The following is a 27,394-nucleotide window of genomic DNA, read 5'->3' as shown; positions in this document are numbered from 1 at the left end:
GCTGCCTATCTGTGCCTGTTTGTGCCGCCTATCCGTGCCCGTCCATGCCGCCTATCCGTTACCATCTGTGCCACCTATCTGTGCCCATCCGTGCCGCCTATCCAAGCCCATCCGTGCCGCCTATCAGTGCCCATCCATGCCGCCCATCAGTGCCGCATATTAGTGCCTATCAATGCCACCACATCAGTGCCACCTCATCGGTGCCCATCAGTGCCGCCTTATCAGTGCCCGTCAGTGCAGTACCATCAGTGGCTATCAGTGAAGGAGAAAACGTACTTATTTACAATGTTTTATAACAGAAACAAAAATATACTTATTTTTTCAAAAATTTCGGTAATTTTTTTATTTTTTTTGCAGAAAATAAATATCCCAGAGGTGATCAAATACCACCAAAAGAAAGCTTTATTTGTGGGTACAAAATGATAAAAATTTAGTTTGGGTACAGTGTAGCATGACCGCGCAATTGTCATTCAAAGTGCAACAGCACTGAAAGCTAAAAATTGGTCTGGGCGGGAAGGTGTATACGTGCCCTGTATGGAAGTGGTTAAAGTGGTTAAAAAGAGGAGCAGCCATGCTTATATAAACAAGTATTGCTATTTAATTGTCTTTTTAGTTTTCAGTAGTCATTTTCACAGGAATATGAAGAATGCTAAGCTTGCAAAAATGAAGCCAGATCAGCTTATACTACCAGACAGTTACTCCTTTCAAGATAAATAGCAGGCTTTTATGAGAGTTCCTGTCCATCCACACCTGCAAATATGAGGACACACACCTACACATTCCGTAGCATTGTACAGTAACAGCAAACTAATCACATCTACATGTATGAGTCACTATCAAGGTCAGAACAGTGGAAGTGGCGGGGGGCGGGGGTGGACGGGATTGCTCACCACCACAGGTAAATATTAACTTGTTTGTATTACAGACAGGGAGTAAAGGAAAGACCCTTATCAGACCTGCTGATTTAAAGTGAGACTTCCTATGTGCTATGGCATACCTTTCTTATAAAATACAATATACTACAGACGCTGTCTACAGGCAAACTGGTCTCTCGCTATCTATTATACAATATGTCTATTATATCTGTACTCTGCACTCTCATACTCACTATAGCTTGTGCCATAAAAGGATTCTTCCATATTTTATGTGGAAAAGAAAACAGCCTGTAAACAGTGTCAGAGATTGTTGTTGTTTTTTTTTTATTGTAATTGCTAGGCAAGTAATTGCAAATTCACTTTTGTCAAGTGCATGACTTTGTTATTACCCACTTCTATGTGGCCTGAATATTACATGCATTGCTTGATTCAGTCACACTTTATAAAAAAATGATTTTCCTTATTATTATTATTATTATACAGGATTTATATAGCGCCAACAGTTTTAGCACTTAACAAAATAAAAGCAAACATTACATTACAATTTGGTACAAGAGGAATCAGAAGGCCCTTCTCATTAGAGCGTATCCTTATGTCTGTAGGCAGTTTGCCTATGGTGTTAATGCTAGATAAATTAACATAGCTGCCCAGACTGGGGAGAGGAAGTGTTAACTCTGTTATGTTCTACTGCTAAAATTTTGCGGGCTTTTGGGGTCCAGCTTCCTGTTCTGTCATATATAAGGCAGAGGTTCGGATCTCAAGGGTCGGGTCAGCGACAGGATGTCTTCTGAATTTGCCCAAGCTTGAACTTCTCCCACCGAGTATCTCTAGCTATGGCCTTTACCCACAACGACTTTACCTGCACAGGTACTCTGGGGCTGCTACTATTAGTGTTAGATAGCGAAAGGACATTATGCCATGTTATGATTATCATGCCATACCTTTAGTAAAAGTTATTACCCGCAATAAGCCTGGTCTGAAGTTATTCAAGGGGTGCACATGGAGCCCTGGCGCGCGCGCGCACACACAAGGGTCTGAGGTTGCAACAGCCTGTGACATCACAAAAAAGATTCTGTTTACATTTCAGCAACAAAAGGTTAACTGCAACCAGTCATTGGTGTGGTACCTGGTAGGGTGACATGTTCTCTGGTAGCGAGGAGGTTCTGTGGTATAGCTCCTTAGCTGTCTGTCTCTGTCGGTACCCAGGAATGGACTAGTATTACAGAGCGTCACAGTCTGGTCACTTGGTACGGCACACATGGGGTCCAGGTATGTGCTCAGAGGGACCCAATTCTACTACTGGGAGTAAGGTGGCAGACTACGCTGACTGGTGGAGTGGACATTGTCAGGTCCCGGCAATGATGCTCATACGTTCGGTCAAGGTGTAGACCCGATGGTACAACACATGATCCTTCTGGTCACCTGGTGTAGCCCAGAAGAACCCTCCATGGGGTAGGCTTCCTGAGTGACCCTTACACTTGGTAGCCCAACAAGTCAATGGGGAAAACATGGAGAGGTCACCTGTCCATCACAAGATGTGCACCCTACCCTTACATGTCTTTCACATCTCAAACTCCTTAATAAACCCCACGCTGCCAACTGTTTTTTTCACCAGGTTCTAGTCAGCTTCTGCTGTGGCGCTATTCCTTCCATAGTCTATAAAACAATCTAAAACTTGCGCTTAGTGGAATAAACAAATGCTGAAATAAAATAAGACCGCAGCTGCTATAGCAAAGGTACTAACATCCCAAAGGATGGATTTTTAAAGGGTGTCTGCTGAATATATAATACAATATAACTCAATACAAAGTGATGAACTGTTCATAAAGTACTAGGTGTTTCCAACATAATTTAGAACATAACGGTGCTAGCCAAAAAAACAATGTGCTATCATATAACATAATATACCCAAATACAAAGTGTTCATAAAGTGCTGGGTGCTTCCAATAATGGTATATATTAATAAATGCAGGTATCCATTTAGATGGTCTCCCCTCTTGTGGCCCCACTCCCCAAAATTAATGGACCCTCAGCTTTACAGTCCAGGGGTAAAACAGACGTAGGATAAAGGAAATTCTGATTATGGGTATCCAAATTCCAGAGATAATGCCACAAATCTCAGAGAAAGTGAGGGCGATGAGACAAGGTGAGGAAAAAGGAAAGAGAAGGGAGCTGCGGTGGCTCAACGCGATTGGCACTGCGCTGACAAGCCATTCACCTCTGCAGCTAGGGGTTTGGATCCCGGTCTCGGCTACATGTGAATTTAGTTTGGTGGTCTCAGCCTGGCTCCCGGTGGGTGTGCTATGCGAGGTAAGCCTGCACTTAGTACGCCCAGCCCCCTCCCACAAAAACCACCACACTTACGCACTTGAAATTGGGTTAACATGCACGCACTTTGACCACGCGGTCTCTAAAAAAAGAGAGGCGAAGGACTAACGGGGCTGGTTGAGCGGGCAAATCCTCTCACTCCCTTATAGGGAGTCCCTCTGCCCCGTTGGGCTTCAAAGCAGAGCAGGTAGGGCGGGCTGTGTGGGAGGACCCCCTCACACACCTGCCATTGCCACCCGGGGCATGGAGAAAGGTGGCAGATTGCCTCTGGGGGAGGCCTGCCTACTCCCAACTCCTGCAGTCTGGCTCCTCTCTCGAGTACACGCACACAAAAAAAAAAAAAATACACTTAAAAAAAAGAAAAAGGAAAGAGAGATACACATGTGAAGTACCGCCAGTATAAACAACACTGCGCTGTTAGCATGTATCACTCACAAGACAGTAGGCAAAAACAGGCATTAGTGTGTTCTGGGTTCGCAACGACAGCGTGCGTTCCACGGGAACCGGAAGTAGCATCACTGTTTCACAAATCCGGAAATACATTGACGCGTTTCGCTCCTCCTCCAGGAAACGCACATCGTCGATGCGAACCCGGAACACGCTGATACCTGTTTTTGCCAACTGTCTTGTGAGTGATACATGCAAACAGTGCATTGTTGTTTAGCATATAAAATACATTACAGGTTTATAACTTTTAGACCTTTTAGAGCTGCATGCACTTAATGGCCCTCAGCCAGTTTAAAAATTTGAGGCTGAGTGGTGCTCTAGACTGTTCTCCAGTGGATAGAGATTGTAAAAATGTTGCTGAATGCCTCATAAAATGTGTCATGGACATTTTTACATGAATAAAACATTGCAAGTTACAGTTATCACTAGAATTTACATTACCAAAAAGCCATGGGCCTATGTTGGCTGCACAGAAATACGGCCCTGCCAAATTGGCATGTGCCCTTCTACCATCCAATAATTGTAGGTAGTTTTAGACCATTGTATGGTATTTTAACACACAGGGACCTCCAACTCTATATATACACTAATGCATTTGAAAAAGAAGCCTATAATAGGAATTAGGAAAACTATGCTATGTTACCAGTACGATTTTAAATTCCTTACTCATTTTTCTAAATTAGTTTGTTGTCTATTTTTATACATTTCAGCATGTGATTGTTAGTTCTTTATTTACTGTAGTAATATATGCTGCTTAGTGCCTGGAAGAGCCAAGATGACACGGGTTAAATAAAAGTGCCCTCTGTATTTCAGGGCTAAACTTGGACAGAGGTTCTTTGCATTCCCAACCAATGACATGGCATATTGAAGGTCTGAATGTCTGAGGTATCAGATGTGCAATATATATGTGTATTGCACAGCCTTGTCAAAAGTCACAGAGACAGTTATTTCGGGATAAAGAGAAGACTGCCAGCATGAGTCACAGACATTCCGGATGTCATAATAAGTTGTGTATTAACGTACTCTCCTCCATGTCCTGGGTTTAGTAGCCGTGTGTAGGTATAACCAGTTTATGTTTTACTGGTACAACCCAGTCATATCCCATGTGCGCAAGTTTAATATAACCTCATTGCTGAATCAGTCGCTCTTTTTGCATATATTCTACACTAATAATACTTTTTTAATAGAACTCACACAGTACTACTAGCAGTTTTCAAAGTAAAAAGAAATATCCAATATTTATAGCAGTTTACATAAGCACTTGTGTACTCCAATGCATTTGTTGAAAATGTACAAGCAACTCTTAGCAATGATGCCCCACAACACTTGAAAAGTGGATAGGGGTCCCACCAGTAAACCAATCTGCATTGAATTTTTACATTTATTTTGTGTGTGTATGTGTGTGTTTGCATCTCTCTTATAAAATGAAGGCATGTGATAGCATGGAAGCTTTCACTTGAAAATTATTAATGTATCTAGGTACTTTGCCAAACAATGTGTAAAATGGAAACCGCAAATGGGGTGAATAAATGAAAAATATATAACAAAGGTCCAGCATGTAGTCAAGATTTGCAACTTGGAATAAAACACACAGAGGAACTGTCCAACATGCAGAAAAACACTTATGCCCCGTACACACGATCGGGCTTAAGCCCGACCAAACTCACATCAGAATTCCGAAGGAATTCCATCGGAGGAAAAGAGAATATGTTCTCTATGCAAACTCCAATGGAATTCCTCGGAATATCCGATGGAAAAACGCAGATGGGCATACACGCAGTCAGAATTTTCGATGGAAATTCCGATCGTGTGTACGGGGCATTACAGGAATATATGTAGTACTTTCTTGGCATACTATCCAACAGACGCTACCATACTACTTAAAGTGGAGGTTCACCCAAAAAATCTATTTTTAACATTAGATTGGGCCTAATAGGCGCCGTATAGAGCCGCACCGACGTTCGGCAACTGGTGACGCGCTGTATGCGACCGTCGGAAGGCTGTCAATCAAATAGGAACGCCCAGTCCCGAAGACCATATCCGGTAAGTACTGCATTGATTTTAAACAAAACACCCGATTCTGCTTCCCGTAATTAGACTCAATCTAATGTTAAAAAAAATAATTTCGGGTGAACTCCCGCTTTAAAGCATAACTAAAGTCCTTTGCCGATCCCCTGGGCTTTTGCCATATTGTTTGAGCATGCATAGCATATTTGCACATTATGGCAGACCCCTTACCAAAGTGCCCTCTTTCAGTGATGCAACAGATCTTTCTGGCTCTTACTTCCCTGTTGCGGAAATCTTTGGCATTTGGCATCTTTGGCAATCTTGATCGGGTTGAAATATTAAAATATATCTCACAAATTACATGTAGATGTATCAAGTTACACAGCCATTCTCAACCAGGGTTACATGGAACCGTAAGGTTTCTCCAGAGGTAGCTAGGGGTTCATTGAGCTGTGGCTGATTTACCTCCTGTTTGATGGTGCCTACATAGTTCTGAGCTAATGCCCCTTGGAGGAGCCAGTGGTATGATACCAATGATCTTCATAGCTCTCTTTAAGGGGGCCATTCTTACCACCGCTGTAAAAAAGGGCATTCTTCTCACTGACCACCAAAGTAAGGGGCATTGTTTCCACTGACCCCAAATTGAATGGGTTTTATCAGGGGTTCCCAAGATCTAAAAAAAAATGTAAGTGCTCCCCTGGGGTAAAAAGGTTTAGAAACATATTATGCTATATATCAGGTATTATAGTGTTCTCTATTAGGGCTCTTTTACACTGCCATGCTGCCGTTTGGCCATAGGATGCTAGGCAAATTTGGTTTTTAGCTCCTTCTGTAGCCAAGGGAGTAGTAATTGATTGCTCTGGTCTGTTTAGGGTTTCACAGGCTGGGAGTCTGACTGTTTCCCCCTGAATCTAGAAGAAGGTTCTAGAATATAGGGTTGGGAGAGTAAAATGACTAGACTGAACATTTTTCATGACCTAGCCTATCACTGGAGGAGAGTATCCAGGAGGTGGCTGGGGAGGCGATAAATGGCCTGAAGCCCTGGAGGGATTGTTCTTTCCATATCAGTGAGGGTTCCAGAGTCTCTGGGGCTGCTGACCCTGAGGCAGCCTGTAGGCTGTTTAGCTGATGTTGAGGCCTCAGCTGTGGCAGAGCCAAGAACCTGAAGCAATCTTTTTGAGGAGCTGGCTGTGGTACTTCACCATAAGAAATCTGATCTGGAGAAGTATTTTCTCCCTCAATGGGTTGTGTGCAGAGGAAGCTGAAAAGTGTGCAGCTGTCCCGGGGACTTTTGAGTACTGACTATGAATTGTGATCCCTGATGACTCTTTGCTTTGGGATGTAAGTGGTAGAGGTAGCTATGGACTGAAACTGCTCTGATAGCATCTCAGAGTATTAGCCTTTTCCCTGTGTCCCCAGAAGAATCCAAGTGTGTGAGCCTAGAGAAGAGTGTCCTCCTATCACCATACAAGTGTTTGGAGTATTCCATGCCCTAACCCTTCTCCTGCTTAATGTTTTTTAAGCAATACATTTCAAAAATACATCCGTAGACTGTGTTATTTGAGCTGGTGTGCATGGATTGGTGCTTGTGGGGATGTACAGCCTCTGTACTGGTAGGGAAGAACCAGCTATTATCAAAGGACCCTATAGGGTACTGCTACGCTTCTATATCCTGCATTTTTTATGCTTTTTCAAAAAGCACATCAAAGATGCAGCAAACCGGACTTTTGGTGTGTTTTCAGAAAAAGAACCAGAAACGCTGGTCATAATACGTTGTAGAAGTCTATGGTAAACAGGGCTGGACTGAGAAATTTGGCCTTGGACTTCATTCAGACATTAATTTTGAAAACAAGCACAAAAACAGTTTATTAACCATACGCAATTGTGCAAAAACAAAAACAAGTATCATAACATAAGGAGTCCTCTTTTATTATTTTACTTATTCTCCTCTGTATGAAGTGGAGGGTGAGCCGTGCAGCCATTACTTGACAGGCTGTCACTGAAACCGGCCCACTGAGCCAATCGGCACACCGGGAAACTCCCTGTAGTCCCAATGGCCAGTACATGACTGATGGTAAAGCATTGGTAAACCTGTACGAAAGCTGTGGGTACACTGCGTCAGTGTAAAAGCACCCTTATACGTAAGGCCATTTTTTGCCCATGATGTCTTGTACATGTAAGCAGCTTCATCCAGAGTCTTTTCTTTACCTGACTTTCTTTCATGATGCCGGATGTTGTAACTATGCAACATATGCCTGATAAGTCCACGTTGTAGTCACCCAGTTTTTCAGGTCTGGCACCCCATGCACACTTAAAATGTACTGCTACTACCAAAGCCCCTGCTCCAACCTTTCAATGCCTGCTTCTGCCCCTAAAGAACATCGCTGAATCACATCTTTCCTCTGCTGCTTGTCCGCAGCATCCGAAATACGAATTGCTATGCTTAAGAATTTTACGAAATATGAAATTTTGTTGACGAATTTAGGATCCGAATTTCTTACAACGTAAACGGAAACGTGACTGGTGTTTTGTTGACCAATCAGAGTTTTTCTTCTGCTGCTGAGTGAGGGTTGGGAAACATTTTTTTTTTTAATATGGGAGTGGGAGACTGACTGGTACTGATAGTCGATGGGAGATTCAGAATCAGACAAAATAAGAATGTTCGTTAATATTGTTTTATTATTGTCATAATAATTACGATTATTTGTTATGATGAAGTTAAAAACCCAGGAATTTAGCACAGCATAGGGATGGTGGGAGCCCCTCATAATAAGCACAGCAGGGGTACAGCCCCAGGAGGAAGTCAGCACAGCACAGGGATGGTGGGAACCCCTCATAATGAGCACAGCAGGGGTACAGCCCCAGGAGGAAGTCAGCACAGCACAGGGATGGTGGGAGCCCCTCATAATAAGCACAGTAGGGGTACAGCCCCAGGAGGAAGTCAGCACATCACAGGGATGGTGGGAGCACCTCATAATGAGCACAGCAGGGGTACAGCCCCAGGAGGAAGTCAGCACAGCACAGGGATGGTGGGAGCCCCTCATAATGAGCTTTTTAAATTCATCATAACAAATGTTCGTAATTTTACGAAAATTTAACAAATCTAACGAAAATTCGTATTTCGTACAAATCCAAATTGAATTTCGGACACGAATTATGAAATACGAAACGGAACGGAACAAAACAAAATTTATTGATGGCGCCCATGTCTACCACTCTTATACATTGCTAAGCTAGTTGCCCTTGGACATTGTCCACCACTGCAGGAAGAAGCTTGGGGTAGATTATGGCTATAAGACACCTGAATGGGGTATATGCATAGATAAGCATGCACCAGAACTACATGTATACATTCGTGGAAGGGTATAAAGACCATTATACATGAGAAGAAATTGTTGCGCAAAATAAACAACATATGTGGAGCATAAATTGTTGTATTGAGAACAATACATCTGTGCTGAAAGAGATACATTTCATAAAGTTTTATCTGAATTTTCGTTCTGTTAAAATAATCTGACCCAACAATGTTCCATTGCAAATAATGTAGAATGATCCAGAATGGACATGGCGTTGGGGGTATGTATTGGGTGCGGATCATGGTAAGGATTGTTCAGGGAACTTATTGAATAATAAAAAAAAATTATCACCTGAAAATGCAAATAGAATCACAGAAATAATAATATAGAAATAATATATTTTCATGCACTTTTAAAATAAAATGTGTCGAATTTACTTATGACGTATGATGGGCTGGATGCATTATCCAAGATGGGTATTTATTATTAGTATTATCCTAGCAAATGGCAACATAATACATACATACAATTTGGATTACATAAATACAAAATGTGACACAGAAGAAGAGGGTTTACAATCCTTGAGGTGCAAAAAGACTTATAGCAATCGCTTAGGGAGATGGCAGTGGCTTGAAGGGTGGAAAGTGGTTATTTAGTAAGGAATGGGCAAGGCAGAGAAAGAAAAAGGAGTTTTGAAGAACTGTGTTTTGAGGGACAGTTAAAATGTGTAAAAGCTGCCACAAATGTCTAATAGATGTAATAAATGGAGCACAAATAGACTAAATAAATAACCCTGAATGCAAACACTTAAGGAACAGTAAGTCTGTCCTGCAGATTTTACACTTTTACACCTGTCATTCATCCCCTGGGTGTGCCAGCTATACAATCATTATTGATCCTTTAATTCCTGTGGCCACAAATGCTACATAGTGTTACTTGAGGTTAAACCTGACACATAATGCCTGGGGGAGATGATTTCTCAACATAAAACCAAGAGTGCCTGAATAAACAGTTTAAAGTAGACCTAAAACTAAAAGGTTAACCTATAGTCAAAGTTGTGTTAACAGTTTAATTGGGATAATCATATAAATAAAAAGAGTGGAAAAAATGTCAGTCCTCACTATAGTGCGTTTTGCTTGACCAAAGGCTAATACTTTTGTCGGTTGGAATCTCAACCATGGCACCACATGCCTGGGGCTTGCCTGTTCTCCCTGTGCCTGCATGGGATTCCTCAGGTTTCCTCCCACACTCCAAATACATGCTGGTAGGTTAATTGGCTCCTGTCTAAATTGGTCCTAGTATGTGTATGTATGAATGTGAGTTAGTGACCTTAGATTGTAAGCTCCTTGAGAGCAGGGACTGATGTGAATGTAAAATATATATGTAAAGCGCTGCGTAAATTGACGGTGCTATACAAGTATCTATAATAAATAAATCTAAATAATAATACTCCCCTTAGTAGACATAGCTTAACCAAATGTCTGGGCATTTTGATGATGTGAGTAGAAGAAGACTGGAACAACATTTTTATTGGACAGGTATGCATTTTGGCCCCTCTTTTAAAAAATGAATGGCAGTATTTAAAGGGGTTGTAAAGGTTTATTTTTTTTCCCTCAGTTTTTTCCCTCATGGTCACGGAGCTCCCGACTGGCTCGCATCTTAAAGGTCCAGTCGGGAGGGGGGGTCAATCAAATCAATGATGCAGCGCAGCGGGGGGCGGGCCGAGTGATACACTTGGCGGCAATGGCCGCCCACTGTATCACACGGGGGAGTGAGCCCGCAAAATAACCCACTTGGGAGAGTGCTTCCCAGAAGGGGGTTAGCTCTTGCGGGGAGGAGCCAAGACAGTCGCAGAGGGACCCCAGAAGACGAGGATTGGGGCCACTCTGTGCAAAACGAACTGCACAGTGGAGGTAAGTATGGTATGTTTGTTCTTTTTTTTTTAAAAACAAACATACCATACTTACCTCCACTGTGCAGTTTGTTTTGCACAGAGTGGCCCCAATCCTCGTCTTCTGGGGTCCCTCTGCGACTGTCTTGGCTCCTCCCCGCAAGAGCTAACCCACCTCTGGGAAGCACTCTCCCAAGTGGGTTATTTTGCGGGCTCGCTCCCACGTGTGATTCAGTGGGCGGCCATTGCCGTCAAGTGTATCACTCGGCCCCCGCCCCCCCGCTGCGCTGCATCATTGATTTGATTGACAGCAGCGGGAGCCAATGGCTGCGCTGCTATCAATAATCCAATGAAGAGCCCACAAGAGCTGGGGGAAAGCAAAGCGCGATCGCACCCATGAAGATTCGGGGCTTAGGTAAGAAAAACGGGGGTTCGGGGGCGGAGAGTGCAAGGTGTTGTTTCACCTTAATGCATAGGATGCATTAAGGTGAAAAAACGCAAAGCTTTACAACCCCTTTAACCACTTGACAACCGCCGCACAACGATATACGTCAAACAGAATGGCACGGCTGGGCATAAGGGCGTACAGGTACGTCCCCTTTAAGATGCGAGCCTGTCGGGAGCTCCGTGACCATGCCCGTGGGACCCGCGGACCCGATCACCGCCGGTGTCCCGCGATTGGGTCACAGAGCTGAAGAACGGGGAAAGGTAAGTGTAAACAAACATCTCCCCGTTCTTCCTAGTGACATTGTCCGTGATCCCCTGTCATGGGGAACAGCAATCAGTGACGTGTCATGCCAAGCCACGCCCCCTAACAGTTATAATCACTCCCTAGGTCACACTTAACCCCTTCAGCACCCCCTACAGGTCAACCCCTTCACTGCCAGTGTCATTTTTACAGTAAGCGGTGCATTTTTATAGCATTGATAGCTGTAAAAATGACAATGTTCCCAAAATGATGTCAAAAGTGTCCAATGTGTCCGCCATAATGTTGCAGTCATGATAACAATCGCTGGTCGCCTCCATTACTAGTAAAAAAAATATTAATAAAAATACCATAAAACTATCCCCTATTTTGTAGACGCTATAACTTTTGTGCAAACCAATCGATAAACACTTATTGCAAGTTTTTTTACCAAAAATATGTAGGAAAAATATGTATCGGCCTAAACTGAGGGAATTTTTTTTTTATATTTTTGGGGGGTATTTATTATAGCAAAAAGTAAAAATATAGGGCTAGATTCACGTACCTGGGCGCATCTTTTGGCCGGCGTAGCGCATCTCATATGCGCTACGCCGACGTAAAATAGGGAGCCCAGAACAGTATTCACAAAGGAGTCGCGCCGTACGTTGCGCCGGCGTAGTGTAAATAGGCCGGCGTAAGCACGCCTAATTCAAAGTAGGCAGGTAGTGGGCGTGCTTCCTTTAAATTAGCTGTGACCCCATGTAAATTAGAGGCCGATCGAACGGCGCATGCGCACGCATGCTCAGAATCACATCGAATATACGCCCAAACATACGACGCCTCAATGCCTATGACGTGAACGGAACCTACGCACAGCCCCATTCACGTACGACTTACGTAAAAAAATGTAAAAATCTACGCTGTTCAGACGTCCATACCTTAACATTAGCTGTGCCTCATATAGCAGGGATAACATTACGACGGACGAACGCCTTACGTAAACAGCGTAGATTAAAGCGACGGGCGCAAGTACGTTCGTAAATCGGCTTATCTAGGTCATTTGTATATTCGATGCGTAAATCTACGGAAGCACCCCTAGCGGCCAGCGTAAATATGCACCCAAGATCCGACGGCGTAGGAGACTTATGTCGGTCGGATGAGGCCAGAATTCAGGCTTATCTAGTATAAGGAATAGGGCGCATAGATACGACGACGCATCTGTTCACTTACGCTGCGTATCTGTAGATACGCCAGCGTAAGTGTTCTGTGAATCTAGCCCATAGAATTTTTTTTTAAATTGTCGCTCTATTTTTGTTTATAGCGCAAAAAATCAAAACCACAGAGGTGATCAAATACCACCAAAAGAAAGCTCTATTTATGGGAAAAAAAGGACGTCAATTTTGTTTGGGAGCCACGTCGCACGACCGCGCAATTGTCAGTCAAAGTGACGCAGTGCCAAATCGCAAAAAGTGGCCTGGTCTTTGAACAGCTAAATGGTCCGGGGCTGAAGTGGTTAATAGTTCCGCTGGCGAACACCCATGCAACATCATACTGGGTGAAATGCCTGCCTCAGGATTGGCACTACTCCCAGGAAATAGAAGGGTCTTGGTCTGGTTGGTTGGCAATCTTGGCTGTGACAGGTAATAACTGGTTCCCGTTACGTTTCTCACACCAAGTCAATATTCCACTTGTACAACAAAAGGAAACCTTTCTGAGAGCTGTTCACACAATCTTTGTGCTATGATTTCACTTGAAAGACTAATCTCCTTGCTGTACATTAGATGTACATCACTTGAAAGGAAAGTCTCCACCCGCCCCCCAGAGCTCCCCACCTGAAGAATTTGCTAGCTCATCTAATCTTTCAGGCATACATCAAATGAAAGGCACAGAGCTCCTTCTCACTGCTCAAAATGGCTCCTTAATGGGAGACCCTTTTCTTATCTGGTTTCATCCATTTAAAGGACTTATTATCATTAGACCAGCTTGTCCGTTTTTGTCTGTTTTTTTTCACACGTTATCCACTTCAATTTTATCAACAATTACGCAGCTATCACCAGCATTTCTTAGTTTAAAAATATTTTCTGTTTTTGTTATAAAAATTGTTCATTTAGACACATTTACTTATTATTTATTTACCTATTTAGGTTTTCATGTTTTTAGGCCCCTTTCACACGGTCGGGCCGTTCAGGTCCGCCTGTCAGTTTTGTCGGCAGACCTGAACGGCCGCTTAATGCAATCCTATTGAGCGTCGGATGTCGGCGGAGACATGTCCGCTGACATCCGACCCGATCCACCAAAAACAGACGGATGGCAATACGTCCCCATCCGTACATGGCGGATCAGATCGGGGTAAGATCTGATAAAAATGGACAAGCTGTCCGTTTTCATCAGATCTCTCCATAAGAGACAGCGGCCCGGATTCAGGTAGAATTGCCCCTTATTTGCGGAGGCGCAGGGCAGCGTTTTTGCCCTTGCGCCCCCGCAAATTTACTGCGCTACCCGCGATTCACGGAGTAGAATTCAGTAGCTCCGTAAATTGCGTGTGCCCTGTGTAAACTTGCCCTGCGTAAGGGCGCCTAATGTAAATGATCCCGTAGGGGGCGGGAATCATTTAAATTAGGCGCGCTCCCGCGCCGAGCATAGAGCGCATGCTCCATCGGGAAACTTTCCCGACGTGCATTGCGGCAAATGACGTCGCAAGGACGTCATTTGCTTCAAAGTGAACGTGAATGGCGTCCAGCGCCATTCACGAATCACTTACGCAAATTACGTAAAAATCGAACGTCGCGACGCGGGAACGTCGGGTATACTTTAGCATTGGCTGCCCCTGCTATTAGAAGGGGCAGCCTTACGCTAAACACGCCGTACGGAAACAACGTAAATTGCGTACGCAGGGCTCGCGCAACATTGTAAATCAGTGTTAGTATGCAATTTGCATACTATACACTGAGCACAATGGGAGCGCCCCCTAGCGGCCATCGCAAGAATGCAGCCTAAGATATGCGTGGCATAAGAGCCTTATGCCACGCAGATTTTAGGCTGCAGTCGGCGTTACGATGTTCCTGAATCAGGAGCATTCGTAACGCCGGGGCAAGTAAGCAATTGCGCTGTGTAACCTATGGTTACGCAGGAGCAATTGCTTCTTGAATCCGGGCCAGCGTCATTGGACAAGCCCCTCCCAGCTCAGTGAGCAGAGAGGAACTTGTCATCCGCCGGCTCAGTGTAGATGAGCGGAGAGATCTCCCGCTGAGCTGGCGGACTCCGTAGCGATGGAGTCCGCCTCGTGTGAAAGAGGCTTTAGGGACATTCCAAGTTTTGCGGAAAAATGTACACCTTGCAAAGCGTTTATTAACCACTTGCCGACTGCCTCCTGCAGATATATACGTCGGCAGAATGGCACGGTATAGGTACGTTGCTTTGAATTTTCCGCCATGCAGGCACGCGCTCGCTGTCCGCCAGTGTCCTGCGTTAGTGTCACGGAGCTGCAGAGCAGGGAGATGCCTGTGTAAACAAGGCATTTCCCTGTTCTGCCTTGTGACAGGACACTGATCTACTGCTCCCTGTCATCGGGAGCAGTGATCGATGTTGTGTCACTGATAGCCCAGCCCCCACACAGTTAAAATCACTCCCTAGGACACACTTAACCCCTTCCTCGTCCCCTAGTGGTTAACCCCTTCCCTGCCAGTGTCATTTACCAGTGTCATTCACACAGTAATCAGTGCATTTTTATAAATAACAATGGTCCCAAAATAGCGTCAAAAGTGTCCGATGTGTCTGCCATAATGTCGCAGTCACGATAAAAATCGCAGATCGCCGCCATTACTAGTAAAAGAAAAATTATTAAAAAAAATCCCATAAAACTATCCCCTATTTAGTAGACGCTATAACTTTTGCGCAACCCAATCAATATACACTTATTGCAATTTTTTTCCCAAAAATATGTAGAAAAATACGTATCGACCTAAACTGAGAAATAAATTTGTTTTTTTTATATATTTTTGGGGAATATTTATTATAGCAAAAAGTAAAAAATATTGTTTTTTTTTTCAAAATTGTCACACTTTTCTTGTTTAAATCGAAAAAATAAAAACCGCAGAGGTGATCAAATACCACCAAAAGAAAGCTCTATTTGTGGGGAAAAAAGGACGTCAATTTTGTTTGGGAGCCACGTCTCACGACCGCGCAATTGTCAGTTAAAGCGACGCAGTGCCGAATCGCAAAAAAGTGGCCCGGTCATTTAGCAACAAAATGGTCCGGGGCTGAAGTGGTTAAAGCGACGCAGTGCCAAATCGCAAAAAAATGGACCGGTCTTTGGGCAGCCAAATCCTCTGGGGCTGAAGTGGTTAAAATGTCTCTAAAGCAAAACTTTTTGTTTTGGATAATGGTAAAACCCTTGTCAATTTTTCTTCTTTTGCTGTCTGTGACCCACTGGGAAGATTTTCCCTCCCTTATTGTCCTGTATAGACAATGGTAAACAATAGGAAATCTCTCCAATGTGAGAGAAAACCTCTCTGAGACATTTGTCATGGCAACAAGTCTATCATTTCCTTATTTTATTGTTTTGGTGACTGAAATGCAACATTTTGGATTTTCCCTCACATTCTGTCCTGGGGACAGTGGTTACCAGGAAAAAAGGGTGAATCTTCCCAGTGGGGACACAGGCTGCAATAAAAACGTAATAGACCAGCTATAATGGTGCGGACAAAGCGCACAATTGCTGCATGTGACAGATACGAGCACTGTATGTGATAAACAGCAAATCCTTAGACCATGGTGGAAACATGTTGGAAAATTCCTTTGCAAACAGGCACCGATTGTTTCCTTTCTGGGGAACAATGTGTACACGGCATATTTGCCAAATCCACCCAATGGCTGAGTCAAGGAGAAAATTGTGGAGGATCCTGGCGCTTCTCCAGTGCCAGAGAGGATAGGTGTGTCACTGACCAGAATTCTTGGTGACACATCTTCCTGTCTATGGGTGGCTCTGATAGACAAGTGCCATTCATTCTTTTATATATGAGGAAATGTATGTCATCACCCAAGGCTTTTTATAGCTGCTATTGCTGATTTGATTTCATCAAGGCTTTTTTTGTTTCAATGGTTTTTATTTCCAGTTTTCACAATTTCCATAATAAAACATAATAAAACAGAACTACAAACTACATTTACAGTTACATGTAGGTGTTGCAGCACTGCTCCTTAAGGCAAATGCAATCTTCTTAATGATATGGCGCTGACACATTACCATCTGAGATGTAACGTATATTATTATTACAACTACATACTTATTCTTCTGGTGGGGTCTATGTCTAAGGCCTTGTACACACGAGAGGATATCTGCTGGAAACGGTCCGCCGGACCGTTTCCAGCGGATAAATCCTCTGGCGGATTTGGATCTGATGGCTGTACACACCGTCAGATCGAAATCCCCGCGGAATACATCCGCGGTGACGTGGCCGCGCCCCTGGAAGGTAAATACTTCCACGCATGCGTCGAATCATTACGACGCATGCGAGGGATGGGAGCGGACAGACTGATCCGGTGAGTCTGTACAGACGACCAGTCCGCTGGACTGGATTCCAGCGGATAGATTTCTTAGCATGCTAAGAAATTTTTATCCGCTGGGAATCCGTCGGCTGGATTTTTATCCGCCTGAAAATGTCCGCTAGGCCGTACACACAACCGGATCTATCTGCTGGAACTGATCCGCGGATCAATCCCAGCGGATAGATCCGGTCGTGTGTACGGGGCCTAAGTTAAATAAAAAAAATAGGTTTCAGCTAGGTGACCCCCCTTATTTTGTCAGCCCAGTCAGTGGTAACAAAGAGGATTATCATACCCAAAGAGAGGTAGTTCAAGAAGAAAAGAAGAAAGAAAGAGTTAGAAAATTAGAAAGTGACCCCCATACTCTGACATCCACCCCCCACCGGCCCCCTACATCAATTTAGTCCTAGGGGCAGATTCACATACAGTTGGACAGGCGCAGCGTATCAGAGATACGCTATGCCGCCGAATCTTACCTGTCATAAATTCGAATCCAGGAAGAATTTGCGCTGTAAGTTATGGCGGCGTAGTGTTTTTCTGGCGGCGTATTTGAAATTGGGCGGGTTGGGGGCGGGTTTCATTCAAATGAAGCGCGTCCCGGCGCCAAATGAAATGCGCATGCGTCGTTCCTAAATTTCCCGCCGTGCATTGCGCTAAATGACGTCACAACAACGTAATTTTTTTAACTTAGACGTGACTTACGTCCATCCCTATTCACTTTACGCAAAAAAAAAATTTGAATTTCGACCCGGGAACGACAGCCATACTTTAACATGGCAAGTCTATCTATACGCCACAAAATAGCAGCTTTAACTATACGCCGGAAAAAGCCGACTACAGACGACGTAAGAGAATGCGACGACCGCGCGTACATTCGTGGATCGTCGGAAAAAGCTAATTTGCATACCCGACGCGGAAAACGACGCAAACTCCACCCAGCGGACGCCGTAGTATTGAATCTGCGATCCGAAGGCGTACGAAGCCGTAGGCCTGTCGGATCTTACCCAGATGCCGTCGTATCTTTGGTTTGAGGATTCAAACTAAAGATACGACACGGGAAATTTGAAAGTACGCCGGCGTATCAGTAGATACGCCGGCGTACTTGCTCTGTGAATCTGCCCCCTAGAGTCTCCCGTTAAGTACTGGATCCAAGGACTCCATACCTTTTCAAGCTGTTGCATTTTATCATTTAAAGTTGCAGTCATTCGTTCGTTGAGCATAATCCAGGAGAGCTTATGTTTGAGCTGGTCGAATGGCACCACCGCCGATTTCCACGATTTAGCTATGGTAATTTTTGGGATTTTGAGGCTGATTCTAGCTCGGCACCCAACAATGCCTGTCTTGGGGATTTAATCAGGTTTACCTGTGTGAGGGAATACACAAAATTGTACACCCTGATCCAGTAGCGCCTCGCCTTAGGACACTGCCACCATATGTGGTACATCGTCCCCAGTTGTCCACAGCCTCGAAAACATCAAGGGGATGCCCCAGGTATAAAGGTTGCCAGTCTTGCAGGGACCATATACCATCTCATTAAAACTTTGAAATTAGCTTCTATCAATTAAGTATTTATGATGGGCTTCGTGGCCCCTTGGGCTATATTGTGCCACTCGTCCAGCTCAATGCTCTCCCGGAGGTCAGCCTCCCATTTTTTCATATATTCCAGCTTTTCGGTACAATTTGTTAGGACTGTGTATATTTCTGAGATATGACCCCTGATCTTGTCGTACTGTGGTTATGTCGGAATTTCTTGAAATAGTCATCAAGGCTTTTTATGCCAGAAGCACCTCTTTTGGTTAGACATGTGCAAAAGGGAAAAATGTGTTTTGTTTCGTTTCGTTTCAATTCGTTATTTAATTAATTTCGTTCAGTTAGATTCGTTACATGTGTTAAATTCGTTTTCGGAATTCGTTCGTTTTCGACCGAATTTCGAAAAATCCAGTCGAATTCGAAAATATTTCGACCGTTTTCGGAATTCGTTCGTTTTCGACCGAATTTCGAAAAATCCGGTCGAATTCGAAAATATTTCGACCGGATTCGAAAACAAATAGTCTCTTTTCGAATAGAATTTGTTTTCGAATTCGATTCGAATTTTTTTATTTTTTTCGAATTCCGATCGAATTTCGTCCGCGGGTTTTCGATTCGGAATCGAAAACGTTCGTTCGGATTCGGTAAATTCATTAATATTGCAATTCGGGAATTCTGTGCATCCGAATGTCCGAATATTGAAAAAATTGTCCGAATTTCGATTCGGAACGAAACTAAATGCACATGCCTACTTTTGGTGTGATGATACATGCACAGACAAAGGAGGGCAATCAGTTATGCTGGTACAATCTAGCCAACTTTAGGAGACGGCTGAGCTTATTTATGTAGGTGGGGAGGTGAGGAAGTTAGTTCTATGTTGCCTGAAAACATTCTTCTATGTAGCACCATTATGAATTTTAAAAAAAAAAGTCTATTATCTTGATGTTATTAGAGAAGAACATTTGCTGGCCAATTAGATTGGGTGACTCACATGCAAAAAGTTCTTAAAGGGGTTGTAAAGGAAAAAAATGTTTTTCATAATAAGCTGCAGACATTCCTCTTTTTGCTTCCTCATTGTTCGTTTTTGCTCAGAAGTTGCTCTATTTGATCTCTGTTCTGTTCACTTCCTGCTTGTCTGATTGTTACTCGCCACCGTGAAGGGAGGCTTTACTACGGTGGTCAGTGATGTGCTCGCCCCCTCCTGGGAACTACATCTGTGCGGCAGGATGCTCTCTACGTGTTAGAGACTTCATGTGAATTACTGGGCGTGCCGCAATGCATACTGGGAAATATAGTTCTTACATAAACGAGCTTTACTACGGTGGTCAGTGATGTGCTCGCCCCCTCCTGGGAACTACATCTGTGCGGCAGGACGCTCTCTACATGTTAGAGACTTCATGTGAATTACTGGGCGTGCCGCAATGCATACTGGGAAATATAGTTCTTACATAAACGTGCGCCGCAAACTAGGAAGTAAATGAGAGAGCAGAAACTAGAATGCCGGAGGTGATATAGATGAAGGAATTTAATAGAGAAAATATATATATATATATATATATAGGGCTTGCACAGATGAAACAAGAAAAGTAGCCAAAAGCATTACCGTCCCTGGTAGAAAAATAGATATATATTCCCAATTAAGGGATGGGGTGTGGGACTATACGAATGCTATTGGGATGTATCTAACAATGTTCAATGGGTATAATGTAGAAATATTATTAGCTCTGGATCCGCAGCAACCATACACCATAGACAAAACTTGTATATATAAAAAGTAATTTTAATAATAATTTATCAAATTTATACATACAGTCAAGACTTAAAAAGAATGATCATATGAGAAGTCATGTTTCACCATTGATGGATTTGAAAACTGTTATATACAGTGGGTCCGACATGTTTCGCCCATTCGGGCTTCCTCAGGGACATATATGTATATAAAACAATCTATGAATGAATGAAAATATACAAATACATACATTAAAATATATAATCATATATTTATATATTTTCATTCATTCATAGATTGTTTATATATATGTCCCTGAGGAAGCCCGAATGGGCGAAACATGTCGGACCCACTGTATAGAACAGTTTTCAAATCCATCAATGGTGAAACATGACTTCTCATATGATCATTCTTTTTAAGTCTTGACTGTATGTATTAATATGATAAATTATGATTAAAATTACTTTTTATATATACAAGTTTTGTCTATATTTTATGTATCTGTAACAGTGTAATATTGTGCATTGTATTATTTCTTTTATCCATTGTATATGAGACAGTCAGCGTTGTAGCCATCCTGGTACAGCTTGATGTGAATACAATTAGGGTGCAATGTCGGGCCTGAAAGGTACCTGCTAAACACTGGCCTGCTACGATGACACCCTGTTCGTGGTTGTAATTCACACTAGATTGAGTACCTGGTAACCGTATTATGAACATTGACCACTGGGGGCGCAGGACGTTTGCATTGGTAAGACAATGGGCACTCGTTCAACGCTGTTATTAGCTGAAGACGTGACGTTTGCCACGTCTGATCAGCTGGAGCAGACAACACAGGGCGTCCCCAGATCTCATTAAGAATTCAGCCTACGTCACGGAGGCTCGAATGACTCGGTGCTATATATACAGATGGTTCACGACACGTGGCCACGCTCTCTGAAGACGTGACATCCAATCACGAAACGCGTCAGGGCGTGGTCACGTGAACCAACTGTCCAATCAGGCGAGCGGGATCCCGGGACTCACGGCGTCAGGAGGAGGAATCCCCAGGCAGCTATACTAAGTGAGAGCATGCGAGCCTATTGATTGCAGCACAGCGCCATATTTGAATTTTGAATTTTATTTGATTGTAAGCATAACATTGAAGAGAGCTTCACCCTGATTGAAATAAACAGTGTTACACTATGTGGAGTCTCCCTCTTGTTTTTACATAAATGCATCCATTTGAGCACAACCAGAGCCCACCAGACGGTAGCAGAAGGACGGGGAGAGATCCAGCTGTACCATCATATACTCCAGACAGAGAGTCAGCGTTCCATGCCTTTTGATGTCATCCATCTGGTGAGTGAGGTTTTTTGGGGCATCCCTACGTGTCAATACATGCATCAGCACAGTCATAGCAGAAGTGTCGTTTAAGGTTTTCCTGTTTGGATATAGGACTGTTAGAAAGTCCCTGCGAGACTGTGCTTCCTAGCTTTTCAGACAGGCATCATAGTCTGAATACCACAGATCATTCTTATGTTGATTTTTTTAATTGCATCAAGGACTTTGTGATTATTTTAATTTATTGGAGGTTCTCTATTGAGGTTTTTATATGTGGTGGTTCATATATGCTTTTCCCATTAGAAAACTTTATTTAGCAGGATGTGGTGACACATTTATTTTTAAGCACTGTAGGCTTGAATTAAGCGCTGTTAATGTTTATTTTTTTAGTGTATGAGATCATTTAAATTATAGGCATACTTGAACAAGTTTTGTCTATGGTGTATGGTTGCTGCGGATCCAGAGCTAATAATATTTTTACATTTTACCCATTGATAATTGTTAGATACATCCCAATAGCATTCGTATAGTCCCACGCCCCATCCCTTAATTGGGAATATATATCGAAGGAATTTAATAGGTATTTACTCGTTTTCTAACAGAATCATTACACTATTCTGTCTGTCTACCTTGCAGACATTAATTTTAGGCAAAGACATTTTTTCCTTTACAACTCCTTTAAAATAAGATGTTGTTTTGAATGTTTAATGAAGAATGCTTATTGAACGGTTCTGATAATTCACGTGATCTTCGTCAAATCTTCCCAGAAATCATCCCAAGTTTGTCTTTGCCTTTCTCGGTTATATCTAAACATTGCATCTTCTTTCTATTCCTTGTCTCATTGAAACTTACTTCAACGTTTGAATGACAAGTGTCAATACTGGTCCAGATTCCACATAGAAACAACATGAGTTTGACAAATACTTGGGATGAGTTAATATAAGCATGTAGTCAGTGTGACATTTCACAGATAATAAGTCAGCTGGTGACATCACAGATCTGAGATACATATGACCATGTTACAAACAGATATATAGTGAGAGCGCCATATATCACATGCTAATGTGGTATGCAGTGATGGGACTACGGGAAAGTCACATTCTCTGACTGTAAATGGAAATTAAGTGCAGTACTAATAAACTCATTTCTGGAGTAATGATTAATGCATCTGTCATGTAAACCACTGTAATATGGAAGGAATTCTAAGAAAATCCTATGGGAAGACAGATCGTATGGGAAATGCTTCTAAACTGGATGAATTCCAGAGAGAATTAAGCAGTAAATAAGGGAGGGTGTGGCAAAACAAAAATAGTTATTTTTGTATTTTTTTTAAAGTTAGGTCTTATAAACATGGTGGAAGGGAGAGATGAAATGTAAAACCACCTACATTCTTCAAGCAGTTGTAGGCTAAGGCAGGCCATAGATTATGCGATTTTCTTAGCTTACACCACAGAAGGAAAGAAAATTGCTGGATCACTAACTGGGTTGGTGGGGGAATTCCTCCTGCATAGCTATTGTGTTGCTGCCTATAGCCAATGGCACTAATGGTTTGAGGAAATCCCGACAGGCTGGTTGTACACAAGTCTATTGATACGTTGACTTGTGTATAACCAGGGTGCCTATACATGGAACAAAATTCAGCCAGTCCCTGAACTGAACCTGCTGAACTGGCCAAATTTCAATCCATGTATAACCAGCTTAAAGCAGTGATAGACATTGGAAGGTGGCTGGATCTGTAGGTACCATCTGACCATTCTTGGTTAGCCAAAACAATTGTTTTAGCTGAGCATACATGTTTATATAATGTAAAAGGAGGGTGTGCTGCCAGATATTTAGCAAGAGGTAAACAATAGCAATTGTTCCAGTAGGATCAATTGCTATTTTTGCTTAACCACTTAAGACCCGGACCAAAATGCAGGTAAAGGACCCGGCCAGTTTTTGTGATTCGGCACTGCGTCGCTTTAACTGATAATTGCACGGTCGTGCGTCGTGGCTCCCAAACCAAATTGGTGTCCTTTTTTTCCCACAAATAGAGCTTTCTTTTGGTGGTATTTGATCACCTCTGCGGTTTTTATTTTTTGCGCTATAAACAAAAATAGAGCGACAATTTTGAAAAAAATGCAATATTTTTTACTTTTTGCTATAATAAATATCCCCCAAAAATATATAAAAAAACGATTTTTTTTCCTCAGTTTAGGCCGATACGTATTCTTCTACCTATTTTTGGTAAAAAAAACTCGCAATAAGCGTTTATCGATTGGTTTGCGCAAAATTTATAGCATTTACAAAATAGGATAGTTTTATTGCATTTTTATAAAAAAAAAATTCACTACTAATGGCGGTGATCAGCGATTTTTTTCGTGACTGCGACATTATGGCGGACACATCGGACAATTTTGACATATTTTTGGGACCATCGTCATTTTCACAGCAACATTTTTTATAAAAATGCATTGTAATGTTTACTGTGGAAATTACAATTGCAGTTTGGGAGTTAACCACTAGGGGGCGCTAAAGGTGTTAAGTGTGACCTCATATGTGTTTCTAACTGTAGGGGGGCGGGGCTGGATGTGTGACATTATTGATCACCTTTCCCTATATCAGGGAACAGACGATCAATGACAGCGCCACAGTGAAGTTTACAGTTTACACACAGCTCTCCCTGTTCTTCATCTCCAGGGACCGATCGCGGTACTCCGGAGGCGATCGGGTCCGCGGGTTCCGCGGCCGCGGTCACGGAGCTTTGGACCGGGTCACGCGCGCACGCCGCGGGCTCGCGCCCACGACACGCAGCTGGGCACTTAAAGAGGACGTACAGGTACGTGCTTGTGCCCAGCCGTGCCATTCTGCCGACGTATATCTGTGCAGGAGGCGGTCCTTAAGTGGTTGTTAAGGTAAAACAAAATCCCCTAAATAGCTTCCTTTACCTTAGTGCAGTCCTCCTTCACTTACCTCTTCCTTCCATTTTGCTTTTAAATGTCTTTATTTCTTCTGAGAAATCCTCACTTCTTGTTCTTCTGTCTGTAACTCCACACAGTAATGTGAGGCTTTCTCCCTGGTGTGGAGAAAGCCTCTTGAGGAGGGAGGGGGTGAGCAGGAGTGTCAGGACGCCCACAAACACACAGCTCCTTTCTCTATCTGCAAAGTAGAGAGTGCCCTGACTTGCCTGCTCGCCCCCTCCACCCTCAAGAGGAATTATTATTCTCACTCTTGGAAACACAGAAAAAGCCTAAAGCCGGAAAAGATGATACACATTTCCTCGACTCCCCCATCACAGTCAGTGTTAATGGGGAAATCCCTCTCGCTGAGCTATTGTGTTCTCCCTGCAGGGGGTGGGGAGGGAGTGATTACACCTAGAATCAGAGACTTATCACCAGGTCACCATGAATTCTTTACATTTCCTGTAACAGAACTAGACACTTTTGTTTGTTTTATTGACAGTTACCTCTACCGCCCTTGACCCCATATTGTGACATATTTATAACGCTGTGATTCCATATAGTGCTACTTTTAAAACGCTAATGTGATCTCCTTTGTTACAAGCACAGGTGTAGTCACAAGTTCATATTTGAAGAAGCACCCTGGACAAAGTGAGGACAGACGCACAGATGTCAAACCAAACGGGAGTCTCCAGAAAATTTCCCTGAACAGCAGTTGTGAAGAAAGGAGGAGGTTCTAATAAACAGCTGCCCATGGACAGTGGCTCATTAAGCGTACTAATAAAGATGTCACTTTAGGAAAGAGGTTTCAACTATTTTTATACATATAAACAACAGCTGGTATGTTCACCTAAATAAATCACCTTTCTGGTGGCCATAGATGGGCAGAAGGGTGGTTAGAGATCATTACAGCCTCCAATGAAATTGGGCATACTGTTAAATTCAGCTGATGATACAGTGCAGCACATGCATGGTGAAGGATACATTTTATGAAAATTATTATGATTTTTATTATACAGGATTCTGCTAAATTATCTGATCTTTGATAGATTTGTTAAAATCCATCACCAAATAGCAGAAAGATCACTGCAAAAAGTACATCCAAGCCACTAGGAAGAAGCCATCACACACAGGAAACTTCATACATTTTAGAGGTTTTATTAAGAACCATTGATGGCTGCTGCTCAAATTTTGGGGAGGCGCAAACAAACTAAAAAACAAAACATCAAATGCAGCCTCACTGTGCCATTAAATGCAGCCACTGTGCCCATCAATTGTAGCCAACTGTAACCAGCAAATGTAACCAACTGTGCCCATCATATGCAGCCACTGTGCCCATCAGCCCATCATATGCAGCCAACTTTGCCCAGCAAATGCAGCCAACTGTGCCCATCATATACAGCCAACTGTGCCCATCATATGCAGCCACTGTGCCAATCATATGCAGCCAACTGTGCCCATCATATGCAGCCAAATGTGCCCAGCAAATGCAGCCAACTGTTCCCAGGAAATGCAGCCACTGTGACACCGAACACCCACCCACCCACTCGCTGTCTGACTGGCACTTACCCCATTGTGATGGTGGGTCAGGCAGCGTTTGACGGCGGCGAGCTATGGGATGGGTAGCGCAGGTCAGGCAACGACTCCTGTGTCGTCCATGCGTCTCTTCTTGTCTTATGCTAGGCAGCCAATGGGATCGCCTGTGCCTTCAGCCAATCATGTGATGGATGTTAGACCCGCGCCTCCTGATTGGCAGAGAAGCGGTTCAGTGTTAGAAAAGCAAATATTCATTTGCTTTTCTAACACATCTGGGTGGACTGCGAGCGCAATGTTCTGCGCTCCAAATCCACTTTTTAAAGCCTATTACCTGTCCAGGCATCCAGCGGTGTCCTCACCTGAGCCGATTCTTGATTGGGCTCTCATATGCTGAAGCCACCATCTTGGCTATAGCTTTAATCAGATGCTTCAAAAAAACACCCCCGCCGCTGTAATGCTATGCATGAATCTATTCATTCTACATAGAGGGGGTGGTGTGACAGAGGGAGTGGCACCTGTGCGCCCTTAAAGCGGTGGTTCACCCTCAATGACAACATTCTAGCATTAAATTAAGCATAGTAGCGCGAGCTACAGTATGCCTTTATTTATTTTTTTTGCCCCGTACTCACTGTTTAATCCTATAGTGAAGTGTCAGACTCCCCGCGGGGAATGGGCGTTCCTATCCAGAGGGAAGATGATTGATGGCCGGCTATGGCACGTCACGCTCCCCGAAGATAGCCGGAGTAGGTCTCGGCTCTTCACGGCGCTATACTGCGCCCGCGCACAGACTATGCGCAGGCGCCGTGAAGAGCCAAGTCCTATTTCGGCTATTTCCGGAGAAGCGTGACGCACCAGAGCCGGCCGTCAATCATCTTCCCTCTGGATAGGAACGCCCATTCCCCGCGGGGAGTCTGAATCTTCACTATAGGATTAAACAGTGAGTACGGGGCAAAAAAAATAAAATAAAGGCATACTGTAGCTCGCGCTACTATGCTTAATTTAATGCTAGAATTTTTTATAGGGTGAACCCCCTCTTTAATTTACTTAATTCCCCTGGTAAGAACTAGGTCCAATTTCACCAGGTACCTCCTCATTGCATTAAGCATCTACTGAGATTAGTTGTAGAATCTCAAATCCCAGTGATAATAATTACATTTATTTATGTAAAAGAAATCATCATGACCATGGAACAAACAGATTTGCCATGACTAAGGATGGGTTCACACTAGCTGCAGCCGCGGCTCGCAGCAGGGGATCCGGTGCGTCC

General features: G+C 43.3%; 1 long non-coding RNA gene across 1 annotated transcript; it reads left to right on the top strand.

Annotated features, from left to right (window-relative positions):
* Nucleotides 1-21,185: 21,185 nt before the first annotated feature.
* On the top strand, nt 21,186-25,388 carry LOC120928542. Its single transcript, XR_005747215.1, has 2 exons — nt 21,186-21,670; nt 25,201-25,388. It is a non-coding gene; the product is annotated as an uncharacterized LOC120928542 (long non-coding RNA).
* Nucleotides 25,389-27,394: the final 2,006 nt, after the last annotated feature.

This window comes from Rana temporaria, chromosome 2 (genome assembly GCF_905171775.1).
Source record: "Rana temporaria chromosome 2, aRanTem1.1, whole genome shotgun sequence".
Classification (NCBI taxonomy): domain Eukaryota; kingdom Metazoa; phylum Chordata; class Amphibia; order Anura; family Ranidae; genus Rana; species Rana temporaria.
This window is presented reverse-complemented; position numbering and strand designations above follow the sequence as displayed.